The 14,531-nt window shown below is 50.8% G+C and overlaps 1 non-coding gene across 1 annotated transcript; it reads left to right on the top strand.

Moving 5' to 3' along the window:
* Positions 1 to 714: 714 nt before the first annotated feature.
* Positions 715 to 788, top strand: TRNAG-CCC (transfer RNA glycine (anticodon CCC)). The gene has a single exon. It is a non-coding gene; the product is annotated as a tRNA-Gly (tRNA).
* Positions 789 to 14,531: the final 13,743 nt, after the last annotated feature.

The raw sequence follows: 14,531 nt of genomic DNA, 5'->3' as shown, positions 1-14,531 counted from the left end.
AGGAACGCGGGTGCTGACACAGCGGGCAGACTGGAGCCCAGGCTGCACCAGGGGACGGGAGGTAGGCACAGACACTCAGCACCAACTCCGTGCTCTGAGCCTGGTGACAGACAGGAGCAAAAGGCACTCCCTCCGCAGCAAGCCTGAAGCGAATTGAGATGACTCAGGAGCATGGGGCTTGCCCTGTCTTCTAGGTTTCAGAACCAACCAGGTTTCCTCCCTGACTTCCCAGACAGATTGGTAAACCAGAAGGGACAGCAGGAGGACCTTTGTTCATCCAATAGAGAAATCCCTTATATAGCACCCCGCTTGCTGTGTGTCAGCCCTTGCGAGCACACCTCTGGCCACAGGCAGTTTACCGTTTCCCGAAGCCCCGCTTCTTCTGTGGGACAACACTCAGTTTCCTAGGTCCTTTTCCCCATTGTTCCTAATTCTACCTTCGGATGTCATAAGAAAAAGGAGAGCCCTTCTTCTCCCCCAAAGCCTTTTACGTTTAAGGCCAGAACAGGTAAAGCCCTTTTGTCTCCACACTGAACAAATTTCTCCAGGAACAAAGAGTAGATTTTAGCACGTTCCTTCCCCCTCACCCCATCTATAATGCCTGATGCATGACGGGAATGGAGAGATGGCCAAAGAGATGGATAACCAAGATATATGGTACTGAGCTCCTGACCTCCCTCCTCGTCCAAGTCAAGAAACCTGTGCCCAGGGACTTCCCTGGTGGGTCCAGTGGTTAAGACTCTGCACTCCCAATGCAGGGGGCCCAGGTTTGATCCCTCGCCGGGGAGCTAGATCCCATATATTGCAACTAGAAAAAAAAAGAGAGTGAGAGAGAAGAAAGAAATGTGTGCCCAGAGGGTTATACAAGGCCTGAGAGCACTTTATGACAAGTGGAGATTGGGCCTCCAAACCCGGGCAGGGCAGTCACACCAACTTGGGGTGAGCCAGGTGCCTGTATCAGAGGCTGCCTCAAAGTCTATAATCTCTCCCCCTAAGTCTTCATCTTGTTTCTAACACTCAGATGGCAAGGAAAGGCCACTAAGTGAGAAAACACAGGAGCGCACATGCATTTACCCCCATTCTTCCACACTATAGATGAGGGGTCCACGGCACAGAGAGGTTAAGTAACCTGTCTAGGTCACACAGCTAGTAAATGGAAGGGCTGAGTCATGAAGGAAGTTCACATGTCTCCTGTTCTTCACTGGAGGGGTGAAGGCAGGCCCGACTCCCTGCACACAGCTGGGTTTAATTCTAACCACTCCCATGGGAGGAGGCAGATAAAGCTGGGTAGGAGGAGGAGCCTGACAGAGGATGTGAATGACCTGCTCTCTCATGAGAGTGGGAAGGAGTGTATTCCCCAGGAGGATGAGTCAAAGCCAAGGCCCTCCTGGAGAAGCTGGAGGGACAGCAGTTTCCAGGCATCCTGCCCAAGGCAGTGGCTATCCATGCTGGATTCAGGGACCTGGGGCTGCAAACAGAACACTGGAGACCGGCCAAACCAATGATGGGCTAAATAACCTTAAACAAATCACTCATCTTCTCTGGATCTCTGTTAATTCTGGAACGCAGAACTAATGATCCATCAGCACAGAAAAAGCCACTTGGGTTAAAAACTAAAACTTTGACACTTTCTGCTCTTTGTTGAAATGATCTGAACTCTAGTCACCCTGTGCAAATCAGAAGGCTTCAAAGAAAACTTTGGGGATTTCCTGGGTTTGGGGGTGTCAGGGAGGGGAGGATAAATAAAACCAGTCCCGAGAAAGTCCTGAGGTTGGGAATCTGAGACTGAATTGGATCAGATTGGACCAGATTCTGCCCTTTGGATTTTTCGGCCAGGGGAGATTTCAAGCAAGGGAGAGGAGGAATCAGGTTTGCATTTTAGAATGGTCACTCTGGAAGCTGGAGTAGAGGGTAGACTGGATGGGGAGACCAGAGGAAGGGAGACCACTGGGGTAGGGGTGTTCCTATAACAGCCACTGTGAGAGGTATGGGAGTGAGGGTAGGGCAGCAGTGGTGAGCAGAGGAGATGCCCAGCGTGACTCCTAGACAAGTGGGTGGACAGGGAGAGTCCAATTCTCCTCGACAGAGCAGGGTTAAGGGAAAGATGACAAGTTCAGTTTGGGAGGTGAGATGCCCAGATTGGGTCCCGACATAGAAATTTGAGTTTGCAGTGGGTGGTGGACCCAAGGGTCTTTAAAGAATATAAATGGGGGACTTCCCTGGTGGTCCAGTGGCTAAGACTCTGCACTCCCAATGTAAGGGGGCCTGGGTTCAATCCCTGGTCAGGGAACTAGATCCAGTATGCTGCCACTAAGGATCCCAAGGGCCGCAACTAAGACTTGGCGCAGCCAAATAAATAAATTAAATATCTATTTTTTAATGAAGAGTATAAATGAGCAGAGAGTGAGGTATGGGATTGAGGCAGAAGGCAGGTGGGCCCTGCCCACCCCCTCCTCCCAGAGTAAAGCTATTGGAGATTCATTCCCTATGGACTGAAACTCCAAGAATAGCAGGACAACTAAGGGAGGAGGCTGGGCCCTGCCCAGACCACATATTTCATTTCTCAAAGTCAGGAGACCTCCCTAACCACACGTGTGCAGAAAAGGTTCCTTGGAGGTCAAGGGGGAGTCATGTCAAGGGATGTTTCTTACCCAGACGCCTTTTCAGTAAAATCCATCTTGGCTAAGAGACGTGTGCGCACACATGGGAGGATCCTGAGATGGGCCACATATAGACTGCGAACCGGGCAAATCAAAATGATTGGCCAAAGGAAACCCAGAACAAATACCCTACAAAAGTAATCCTAACTGCCACGAGGGCGCGATTCAAGAACTCTCCGAGTCTGTCCATGTGCATATCTATCCTCACGTACTGTACTGTTTCCTCTTAATAAATACTTCACTTGCTTCACTGCTTTCCGTTTTTATGGGAATTCTTTTCTGCAAAGCTGAAGGGCCAGGGCCCTTGTCACTGGTCATGGGTCTAGTAGCTAGGGTCTGATGCTTTCTCCATCGTGACGCAGCTTCAGTCTCTAGCTGGGAACCCAAGCCTCGCTCCAAGCCAGTGCAGGCCGAGGCCACCCGAGATCAGGGTGAGTCAGTGAACACGAGCTCAGGAGACCTGGAGGGATCACCAGGAAGCACGAGATGTGACCTCACAGTGTCCAGAAAACTGGAAGGACACAGAAGCAGGCCTTTGCTGAGCTAGGGCATCTTTGTCAACCTCGGCAAGTGCAATTTTAGTGGAGTTGAGCTGTAGTGGCTCAGAATGGCAGGGATTAGCAAGGTGGTGAATCAGAATTTGGAAATGACTGTTGTCTCTCTCTTTTTTCAATTTAATTTTAATTTTATTCTAGAGTACAGTTGACTTGCAATACTGTTACAGAAATGACTATCTTCATCAGTTATTTAACAGTCAGATGAAGGAGGGAGAAGCTGATATTGCTGGTGGCTCAGGACTGAGGGAGGGTTTTCTTTGTCTGCAAAAGGCTGGGGGTTGTTTAAAAGCCTCGGGGAGAGTCTGGAGAGAGAGAGGCTGGAAGGATGGGGGTGAGGTGGGAGGAGCAGGTAGATGAATTGATGTGGGAGAAGTCTGGAGCCCTGGAGGACGGGTCAGCAGGGAAGGAAGGCAGGTGGAGACTTTCAAGTGGAGAGCAGGGAGGTTCCTGGGAAACTTCTTCTCCAAGAAGAAGCTGAAGTCATCTGCTGAGTCATGGGAGGAGGAGGGGAAGAGGCTGGTGAACAGGCTGAAGGTTTGAGGGAGCCTCTGGGGAGGGTGGGGGAGTGAGCTGGGAGAAGAACCAGCTGGGCCTGGAGGCCGCGTGCACCGGGCCCCCATCTGCTAGGCCCTGGGGTTTTCTTTAGCAGTTCTCACTCAGCACTGCGGGTCAGGAGGTGCGAAGGTGGAGGTCAGATCACCCAGAGCAGGCAGTGGTCGGCTGTGGCCAAGAGACTGGAGGTCAAGAGGGCTCAATATATCAAAGGAGTGGGTGCTAGGCCTGGCCAAGGACATGGACGGGGCAAGGTGGGGAAATGAAGGCAGGAGGAGATCAGAGGCTGGAGGGCTCAGGAACAGGGGAGAGCAGGCAGAGGGAGCAGTGAGGTGGAGGACCCAGGAGAGTGGGAAGCCCCCCAAGGGCAGCAGAAAACTCTGGGGGGTGGACAGGCGCTACGGCACAGACTCCCTTGAGAGGCTCCGGTTGAAGACACTATGTCCTGTGGATGCTGGAAGTTCCCAGGATGAGGCAGGGCCTGGGGAAGGAGGAAGATGACCACTAGGGGTCAAAGGTTCAGGAAGGCCACCCAGGACCAGGCTTTGAGGGCACAGGGATAGTTCACAGAGCTACAAGCTTTGGCCCCAAGGAAGGGGGTCTGCCCAGGGGGTTTGGAAGAAGCAGTGTGGCACATGGGGCAGCTAGTGGCTCGAACCTTCATGTCTTCCCATTCTGCCAGGCACAGGGCCCTGCCACCCTTGTATCTTGCTCCTGTAACTCTGATCTCTGGGCCAGCACTTCTACCTCGGGAGGAAGACGGGATGATTTGGGCCTCCTGAGCTTCACAACCAGAGAAGAGGAAGCCAAGGGCTTGAGCAAAGGGGAGTGTGGCCACGGTATTCCCCTGCCGTGTGCTTGCTTTGTCCACTGGGTCGTGCAGGTGGCTGAGGACAGGCAGCAGGCAGAGTAGGGGCTGCCGTAATTCCCCAGGTGCTGAACGTCCTGGGGCAGGGAAAGATCAAGGAGGAGGCTGCGAGGCAGGCAATAAACAAAAAAAAAAAGAGAGAAAAGAGAAATAAACAGAGACAGAGGGACAAGGATCCGACAGGACAGAGAGACAGACAGGAAAGCAGGATGGCTAAGGCAGAATTGTGGAGAGAAGGTGCTGAGCTCACTGGCCACGTGCCCATGGCTCATTCCGGAAGCCACTGGGATGGACCCAATCAGTGCAAGACGGATGGCTGTTCTGGGAAGGCAGAGGCCGCCAGGCCAGGCAGCCACAGCATCCCTTCCATCTGCACCACCTGCTGGAGGAAGCCCAGTCAGGTGACTCTTGCTAAAGACTGAAGAGTGCCCCCAGGGTTTCCTCAAGGGCAGCAGGAAGTGGGAGAAGAAGGGGTCTGCTTTGGACACAGCACTCCCCGCCCCCCAACCCCAGTCTGCCTCTCACTAACTGTGAGGTCTGGCAGCCTTTAACCTCCCTGCAGTCTTCATCGCCATCAGTAAGATGGAAACGGCCACCCAATGCTCAGAGGTTGTGACATGTCTTCACCTGCCCCACCAGGGACCTGAGTAACCTGGGCGTCAAGGCTGTCCTTCAGGTCTCACAAGAACTTGGAGGCAACTGACGTCTCTGTTCCTGACATCGTTTGAGGAGAGTTCCAAAAATCTGGCCAAGCCGTTTGGGGCAGAGGTAGGGAGTCAGAAGATTAGGTTGTGACCCCAGTTCCCAGGGCTGCACCACTGCTAAAAGTCAAAGTCGCTCAGTCATGCCTGGCTCTTTGCGACCCCATGGACTATACAGTCCATGGAATTCTCCAGGCCAGAATATTGGAGTGGGTAGCCTTTCTCTTCTCCAGGGGATTCTCCCAATCCATATCCAGGTCTCCCATATTGCAGGCAGATTCTTTACCAACTGAGCCACAGGGGAAGCTGAACAATACTGGAGTGGGTAGCCTATCCCTTCTCCAGTAGATCTTCCCAACCCAGGAAATCACTGATATAGATCTCACCAATTAAAAGCTCCTATCCACCTCCCCAGGCTTTCCAGGTGGCTCAATGGTAAAGAATCTGCCTGCCAATAAGGAGACTCGGGTTCTATCCCTGGGTTGGGAAGATCCCCAGGAGAAGGAAATGGCAACCCACTCCAGTATTCTGGCCTGGAGAATCCCATGGACAGAGAAGCCTGGCGGACTACATCTATAGTGTTGCAAAAGAGTCAGACACAACTGGAAGACTAAACAACAACCCACTTCCCTTCACTCCCAAACCCCAGCACTTATGCTGGCTGCCAAGCCCCAATGACACAGGGATGAAAGGACATGTATCATCGCTCTGTCCCACCCACCTAAGAGCCCTTCCCCAGATGGCAGCCCTCCACAACTGGGCCGGAGGAGACCCTCCTGATCATCAGTGTTGCCTCCACACTGGCCTCATTCTGCCTCTCCACCATTTACTTGTCCCTCCCTTGATTCAAATGTTGGGTACTTATTAGGTGCATCATATCTGGCGGGTGAGACAAATAAAGACACATGATGAGAAGACGAGCCCAGGATGCTGGGAAGGGACATCAAGGGGACCCTAGTTTCATCTATTCAAGTCCTTGGCCTCCAACTCCAGCTTAAGTGCTTCCTCTTCCAGAAGGCTTCCCACAACTTCTAGGAGTGACTTCTTTAAAAAAAAATTAATTAATTATTTACTTAATTTGGCTGCGCCAGGTCTTAGTTGCAGTATGAGGGCTCTTCGATCTTCCTTGCGCCACGGCAGCATGCAAACTCTTAGTTGCGGCATGTGGAACCCAGTTCCCTGACTAGGCATCGAACCCAGGCCCCCTGTATTGGGAATACAGAATTAGCCCCTGAACCGCCAGGGAAATCCCTAGGAGTGACTCCTTCTGCTTCTGAGCCCACATTTCTCCAAAGCTGCATACACCAGGGTCTTACTCAAAGGCCAGGAATGTATATGCACAGTATCCTTACAGATTGTCTCCTCTTTGAGGTCAGAGTCCAGATCCTATTCACCTTTGCATTCTATGGAACCCAGCCCAGTTGCAGGGGATCAGAGGTCAATGGATACAAATGTTTTTGAACCTCAGTGGAGTTCATCAGATGCATAATAGTTTATGTCTTTAAGCCTTAGTCTCTTCACTGGTTAAGTGGGGATAATAATTTTCACTTCCTGGCGAGGCCAGATGGATCAAATGAGATATTGCATGTGAAGTCCCTTGGCAAGCTGGAGGCTGCACAGCTCTGCGCAGTCGTGGGTTGTTGCTAATAATACTGCAATCTCGGGGCCGGAGCTGGACGCAGAGAAGCAGGGAGCAGGCGCCCCTCTGTCTGCAGCTTCTCCTGTCTGACAGTGGTGGAGAGGCTCTCGGAGCCTAAAACAACCCAAATGTGGGCAGCCAGACTGCGGTGGTAAGAGAAGCCAGTGGAAGCCTGGATACTCAGGTTCCAAGTCTGCCTCTAGCTCAGGGTGGTGACCTTGGACAGGTCAGTCCCTTCTCTGAGCATCGATTTCTTCATCAGCCAAGTAGGAATTGAATTCACTGGCTGGCTGGCAACAGAGACGAGGCGAGGCTCTGGTAGGAGCTGGAATGCAGAGGAACGCCACACCAATGTCCTAGTATGTGGGGTCCCAGTGAGGTCTGCACCAACCCATCTGTAGACATTACCCTTTCCCTTCCAGCCCAACTGGGTCAGATGGCAGCTTCTCTCCCTGGGAAACCAGGCATAATTTCTGGCCAGAGTGGTGCTCAAATATTTGTTGAATGGAAGAATAAATGAATGAATAAAGGGGACCCCACGGAGGGAGTGCCACTGTTAGGTTCCTAGAGCATTACAGCCCCTCTTGGACAGGTTAGCAGTTCATCCCTCTGCTCATGGTCTGCTTCTACCAGAGTTTGAACCATCATCATGGCTCCCCTGCATTAATGCAGCTGGTTTTCCTGTTTCCATCTTCTTCCCCTACTATCTACCCCTTCTCCACAGGATGCTTAGAGTGATCTTTTTAAAACTCAAATCCTATTATGTCTCTCTTCTGCTTAAAACCCTCTGGTTAGCTTCCTAGTGCCATCAGGATAATCTTCCTAACCATTAATGAGCCTACAAAGGCTCTCCTTCCGTCTCAATCCACTGTCTCCCTTGAGCCTCTGTTCCAGCTTCTTTTCCATTCCTCCAAGAAGTCCAGGCTCCCTTTCATCTGGTTAAAAGCTATTTTCTTTCAAAAGCTTTCCCCGGTCCCTCCTTCTAGACTCAGGTGTTTTTGTTCAGTTGCTAAGTATCTTTCGACTCTTTACGACCCCATGGACTGCAGCATGCCACGATCCTCTGTCCTCTACAATCTCCCAGAGTTTGCTCAAATTCATGTCCATTGAGTCAGTAATGCTATCTAACCATCTCATCCTCTGCAGCCCCCTTCTCCTTTTGCCTTCAATCTTTCCCAGCATCAGGGTCTTTTCCAATGAGTCAGCTCTTCGCATCTGGTAGCCAAAGTATTGGAGCTTCAACTTCAGTCCTTCCAGTGGATATTCATGGTCAGTTTCCTTTAGGATTGACTGGTTTGATCTCCCGGCTGTCCAAGGGGCTCTCAAGTCTCCATGGAGTACTCATCTAGTTTTAGTGTTACACTGCTCGGTCATGTCTGACTCTTTGTGACCCCATGGACTGGACAGCCCTCCAGGCTCCTCTGTCCATGGAATTGTCCGGGCAAGAATGCCCTGAAAACTGCCCCAGACTTAGCACTCTATTCTTCTCCCATCCAACTCTCACCAGTATTTCACGCAATCACTGGTCTATCTCCTGCCTAGATTGTAAACTCTACAGGAGCAGAGACCTGGTTGCATGCACTGTTTGTTCGTTTGACACAAGGAAGAGCTCAATTATTAATATTTGCTGAGTAGCTGAGTGAGGCTGAGAGGAAGGAAGGCTGCTAGCAGTCTTTAAGAGTAAGATAAGCTTAAGCAGACAAAGACCAAGGGCAGAGGCCAGAGAGGTGCAGAGAGGTGCAGGGGAGGGGGCGGGGTGGGAGTAGGGTGAGACAGGGCCTAGACTATGAGTTTGATGAACAAACTGCTGAGATGCAGAGACCACCCTCCCTGCCCCTTGTCTACATCTCAAAGAACCTCAGGGCCAACCTTGCACGCCCAGGCCTTTGTCGGGGGCCCCCCTAAGCGGCTGGTCGTGAAACTCTCAGCCTAGTACGCATGTCTGCAAGTGCCTGGGCCCGCCCCTTCCAAATGCCAGTTTTCATGAAAACTGGCCTTATAATTTTAATAGTCCTCTGCAGGGTAATCCTCCCCTAAAACAACAATAAAGACCCCAGCCTGGCCCGATTGGGGCCGGGTGGAGTGTCAAATGCTCTTTGTAAACTGAGAATGGCCCCAACAGACTAGAAAAACTCGCCTTCACCCCAGGTTCTTGGGCGCTCTTCCTGACCCTGCGTAGGTGGCACCAGGCTTCCACCCCAGTACCAGGCACACCCGCCTCTCCAGTAGCGGAGCCCAGCACGCTCCCCAAGGCCCCGAGGGGCGCGCCCGGAAAGGGCAGATTCTCAGATAGGAGGGGAGGTGGTGCCTTTGCCTTTGGCTCCGCCCCACTCGCACGCCGCAGCTTGCTGTGATTGGCTATGTCAGTCCATGGCTCTCCAATCAGGAGGCTACCCCGGAGCCAGAGGTGGGGCTTCGGGTCTTACGCAGGGCGGCTCCTAGTCTCTCTCCTCTTGGGTCGTCCACCCCGCCCTGCCCCTCCGCCGTGACTCAGCAGGAAGGCGCGACCCGACTGGGCCGGAAGGGCCGAGCCAAGTCACCCCCTCCAGGTCCACGCCACTGAGCATGTGGGACTGGGAGGAGGATTTGGGGGCAGAGGTGAGAATCCCTAGACCTGATCCCTGATCTTTGTGACCCAGAAAAACGGATCCTTCTCTGACCCTGCGTTTCCCTTTTGTACAGTAGCGATAAACACGTCCAGGAGAAGTCAGGAGACACGGTCCTACTAGTTAGTAGGAAAAGCATGGGGCTTTTCTGGAGTTTGACAGTTCAGGGAGCGAACCTCACCCTCTTAATTATCTAGCTGTGTGATCCTAGCCAGTCCCTAAATCCTCCTGTGTAAAATCATAGAAAGATTTTTATTTCCATCTCTTAGATTGAGACAGTGAAATGAGACAATGAATACAATGTATATGAAACCACTTAGTTTCATAGGTGACTGCAGAATTAAATTAGAACCAGCTCTGATTAGCAAAACAAAAGGGACAGTTTTGGAAAGCTGGTCCTGGAGGCTAGGCAGTAGACAAAATAAACAGTTCTGCCTAAGAAATGGGCAAGAACCCAAGTGAAAAATGGTCAAAGGACTTGATAGACATTTCTCCAAAGATACACAAATTGTCAATAAGAACAACAACAACAAAAGACACTTGACATAATTAGTCTTTAGGGAAATACAAACCCAAATCAGGAGATAACACTTCACAGTCACTAGGATGGCTAGAATTTTTTTTAAGGGGATGGGGATAACAGGAGTTAACAAAAGTGTGGAGAATTGGAACCCCTGTGCAGTGCACATGGGAATGTAAAATGGCCCATCCACCGTGCAAAACAATTTGGTAATCCCTAAAGATGTTAAACATTGAATTATCATTTTTGCTATTGTTTAGTTGCTAAGTCGTGTCTGACTGTGCAATCCTGTGGATTGTAGCCCACCAGGCTCCTCTGTCCATTGGATTTCCCAGGCAAGAATACTGGAGTGGGTTGCCATTTCCTTCTGCAGGGATCTTCCCAACCCAGGGATCAAACCTGGGTCTCCCATATTGCCTGATTGTATGTCTACAAAATGTCTAGAAGCCATCGGGACAGAAAGTGAATTAGCGGCTGCCAGAGGCCCCAGGGGTGGGGAAATGGCGAGTGACTGCTAATGGGTATGAGGTTTTTTTGGTGGGGTGATGAAATGTACTGGAATTAGATAGTGGTGATGGTTGCACAACCTTGCAAATAGCTAACGGACCACTGAATTGTACACTTTAAAAGGGTGAATGTTATGATATGTGAATTATATCTCAGTAATGCTGTTGTTTAAGAAAAGGCAAAAATGTGGGAGTCAGAGGGCTTGCAAACGTTGGGGTAGGAGACAGGGAGGGTCTCATTAGGGGTAGGCTGTTAGGGCTAGAGTAGAGAAAATCAAAATAAAAATGATGTGAGAATGTGCCTGTGTGTGCAGTGGTGGTGATGGTGGCCCTGTGTATTCATGTACAAAAGGGCTCTTTAAAAACAGGATATATAGGGACTTCTTGGTGTTCCAGTGGTTAGGACTCTGAGCTTCCACAGCAGGGAACCTGGGTTCCATCCCTGGTTAGAGAATTTGTATCCCACAGGCTGTGTGGCATGGCCAAAATAATAATAATGGACATGAGTTTAAAAAAAAACAGGGTATCTAATTTTTAATTTTTAGTTGTTTGGTTCTTTAATGTTGTTCTTTATATTTATTTATTTGGCTCTGCTGGGTCTTAGTTTCGGCACACGGGGATCTTCGATCTTTGTTGTGGCATGCTGGATCTTTATTTTTTAACATTTATTTATCTATCTATGGCTGTGTCAGGTCTTAGTTGTGGCACGTGGGATCTTCCGTTGCTGTACGCGGGCTTCTCTAGAGTTGTGGCACTGCATGGGTTGCAGAGCCCACGGGCATGAGGGCTTAGTTCCCCCAAGGTGTGTGGGATCTTAGTTCCCAACTACGGATCAAATCCGAGTTCCTTGCATTGGAAGGTGGAGTCTTAAGCGCTGGACCACCAGGGCAGTCCCTCAGCTGCTTGTTGAATGCTTGCTCCAATCAGTGGCCAGGCATGCACCATGCGCAGCCTGGAATCGGGGGAACTTTGGGGGTGAAAGGCTTAGTCAGTGGACAGGTAAAGGGGGAGTCACAAAGGAGGTAAAAGCAGATGCTGCTGCTGCTGCTGCTAAGTTGCTTCGTGTCCGACTGTGCGACCCCATAGACGGCGGCCCACCAGGATCCCCCATCCCTGGAATTCTCCAGGCAAGAACACTGGGGTGGGTTGCCGTTTCCTTCTCCAACGCATGAAAGGGAAAAGGGAAAGTGAAGTTGCTCAGTCGTGTCCGACTCTTAGCGACCCCATGGACTGCAGCCTACCAGGCTCCTCCGTCCATGGGATTTTCCAGGCAAGAGTACTGGAGTGGGTCACCAGTGCCTTCTCCAAAAGCAGATGGGAGATTCAGAAATCAGTAAAAGTCAGGGGGACTTAGCAGGACCTAACCTCCATAAGGGGCTTCCCTCATAGCTCATTTGGTAAAGAATCTGCCTGCAATGCAGGAGACCCTGGTTCAATTCCTGGGTTGGGAAGATCTGCTGGAGAAGGAATAAGCTACCCACTCCAGTATTCTTGGGCCTCCCTTGTGGCTCAGCTGGTGAAAGAATCTGCCTGCAGTGCAGAAGACTTGGGTTCGATCCCCGGATTGGGAAGATCCCCTGGAAAAGGGAAAGGCTACCCACTCCAGTATTCTGGCCTGGAGAATTCCATGGGCTGTGTAGTCTATGGGGTCGCAAAATGTTGGACACGACTGAGTGACTTTCACTCACTTCACTAACCTCCATAAGAATTCCTGAAATTTTTGGTAGGGATCCTTGGTATCCTATTTTAATGGGCCCTTTTAATTAATCTTAAGAGGCAAGGTGCAGTCAGGAAGTTGAAAGAAGCAGGAGATGGCCAAGAGGCTCATTACCCTTAGAATAAAACTCCTTCCTGTGGCCCAGAAAGCCTTGAGTGGTCTGACCCTTACCAGCTTTCCTGACTTGTCTCTTGGCACTTTACTCCAGTCATATTGCCCTTCTTGCTGGTGCTTCTGCAAGCCAGGCTAAATCCCTAGTGAAGGACCTGGAATGGTCTACCCTAAACCTTTTCATGGTCAACAAAAGGCTCATGGCTGGTTCCCACCCAGGCCCAGCTCAAGTCTCACCTCCTCAGAGGCTTTCCCTCACCATCCATTCCCTCCTATAACACCCTGCTTCATGTCCTTCCTAGCACGAATCACTGCTCCAAATCTCTTGGCTGTTGATTTGTTCAGTGGCTTATCACGGGACTTGCCTTGAAGGTAACCTCTGAGCCCTGCAAACAGAAATGGGTCTAGATCTTTCTGGGGCTCTGCAGCCCCAGAGTCCAGCCCAGTGTGCAGACTAGCACATGGGTGCTCCAGAAATATTTGCTCAGGTCCTCTGTTCACTGGCCAACTATTATTTGAGCACCTGCCATGTATGAGGTCTTGCACACAAAGTTGAACACAACAGCCCCAGCCCCAGGAGGACACAGCCAAGTCAGAGCAGTCTGCTGAGATGCGGGGGTTGGTGCTGTCCCTGGGCAAGTACACGGTGAGATGGGGGCTCCTAGTCCTGACTGGATGCGGTGGTGGGGGGTACCCATGAAGGCCTTCTGGAGAAAAGGAAAGCTGAGCCATGAGGCTAAATAAGAGTTGACTAAGGGGGAAGGAGGGGAGAGGGTGACGTGTATTCCAGGCAGAGAGAACAGCATGTGCAGAGGCCCGGTGGGAAGAAAGCCCAGACATTAGAGGAACTGAAAGTAGTTCAGCCTGGCGAGATCCTGGCACCAAGTGGTGATGGATGCAGGGCCAGTCTGTGCAGGAGACTTTGTCGACTGAACTAAGGAGTTGAGCAAATGGCCTTCCCTGGAGGTCCAGTGCTAAGACTCCATACTCCCAATGCAGGGGGCATGGGTTCGATCCCTGGTCAGGGAATTAAGATCCTGCATGCCATGTGGTGCAGCCAAGAAAAAAAAGAATCTTAACTTCCAGTCCTACATCTACTCTGCAAACCTGGATAAATCATTTCCCGTCTTTGAGCCTCAGTTTTCCCTGTCTATAAAAAGGGATGCTAATACTTCCCTTGAGTTGAGCACCGATGAAAGCACTTTGTTAGATGGGGAAGGGGTGTCCAGGGGTGGAAAGCTGTGATACACCTCAAGATAGTGAATGTGGGTGTACCTCAAGTCAGTCAGTTCAGTTGCTCAGTTGTGTCCGACTCTTTGCGACCTCATGGACTGCAACACGCCAGGCTTCCCTGTCCATCACCAACTCCTGGAGCTTGCTCAAACTCATGTCTTATCGAGTCGGTGATATACTTGGAGAGGTAATAACCATGGGCTGTGCAAAATGATAGCGTGCTAGACTCAGGTCTGAGGCTCTGGGTGGCTAGAACATCGCTGTTTTTCTGCCTGACTCCCTCCGTTCTTTGGTGCTCTCACAGGAGATGAGCACATGTCCTTCTACTCCACCATCCGGAACCAGAAGCCCTGAATTCTTCCTGAATTCTTCAGCATTGTCATTCCTTTCCCTCCTCGAGCCCTCATCCCGCCAATGACACAGTGGGTTGCAGGGCGCTCCCTGACAAATGGAGACAAAACCAATACTGCCAAGAGCTGATGGAGTTTGGAGCTTAAGTGTCTGCCTTCCTCTTTGGCTGGCAGCCAGGACTTGGGTTTGGAGCCTGTGGGAAGTAGAATAATGCCTTCCCCCCAAAGATGTCCATGTCCTAATCCCTGGAGCTGGTGAAAATGTGACTTTACATGGTTAAAAAGATTGTGCAGATGTGGTTAAATTAAGGACCTTGAGATGGGGAGATTATCTTGGATTATCCAGGTGGGCCTGATATAATCATAAAAGACCTTTAAGGATGGAAGAGAGAGGCGGGAAAGTCAGAAAAAGAGATGAGATGATGGAAGCTGGTGTCGGAGTGATGGAATTGCTGACTGGAAGGAGGTCTTGAGCAGCCATGGGATGCAGGCATCCTCTAAAAGCTGCTAA

This window comes from Capricornis sumatraensis, chromosome 3 (assembly GCF_032405125.1).
Source record: "Capricornis sumatraensis isolate serow.1 chromosome 3, serow.2, whole genome shotgun sequence".
In the NCBI taxonomy this organism is placed as follows: Eukaryota; Metazoa; Chordata; class Mammalia; order Artiodactyla; family Bovidae; genus Capricornis; species Capricornis sumatraensis.
Note: the sequence above shows the minus strand (reverse complement) of the source record. Positions and strands in the feature narration are given on the sequence as shown.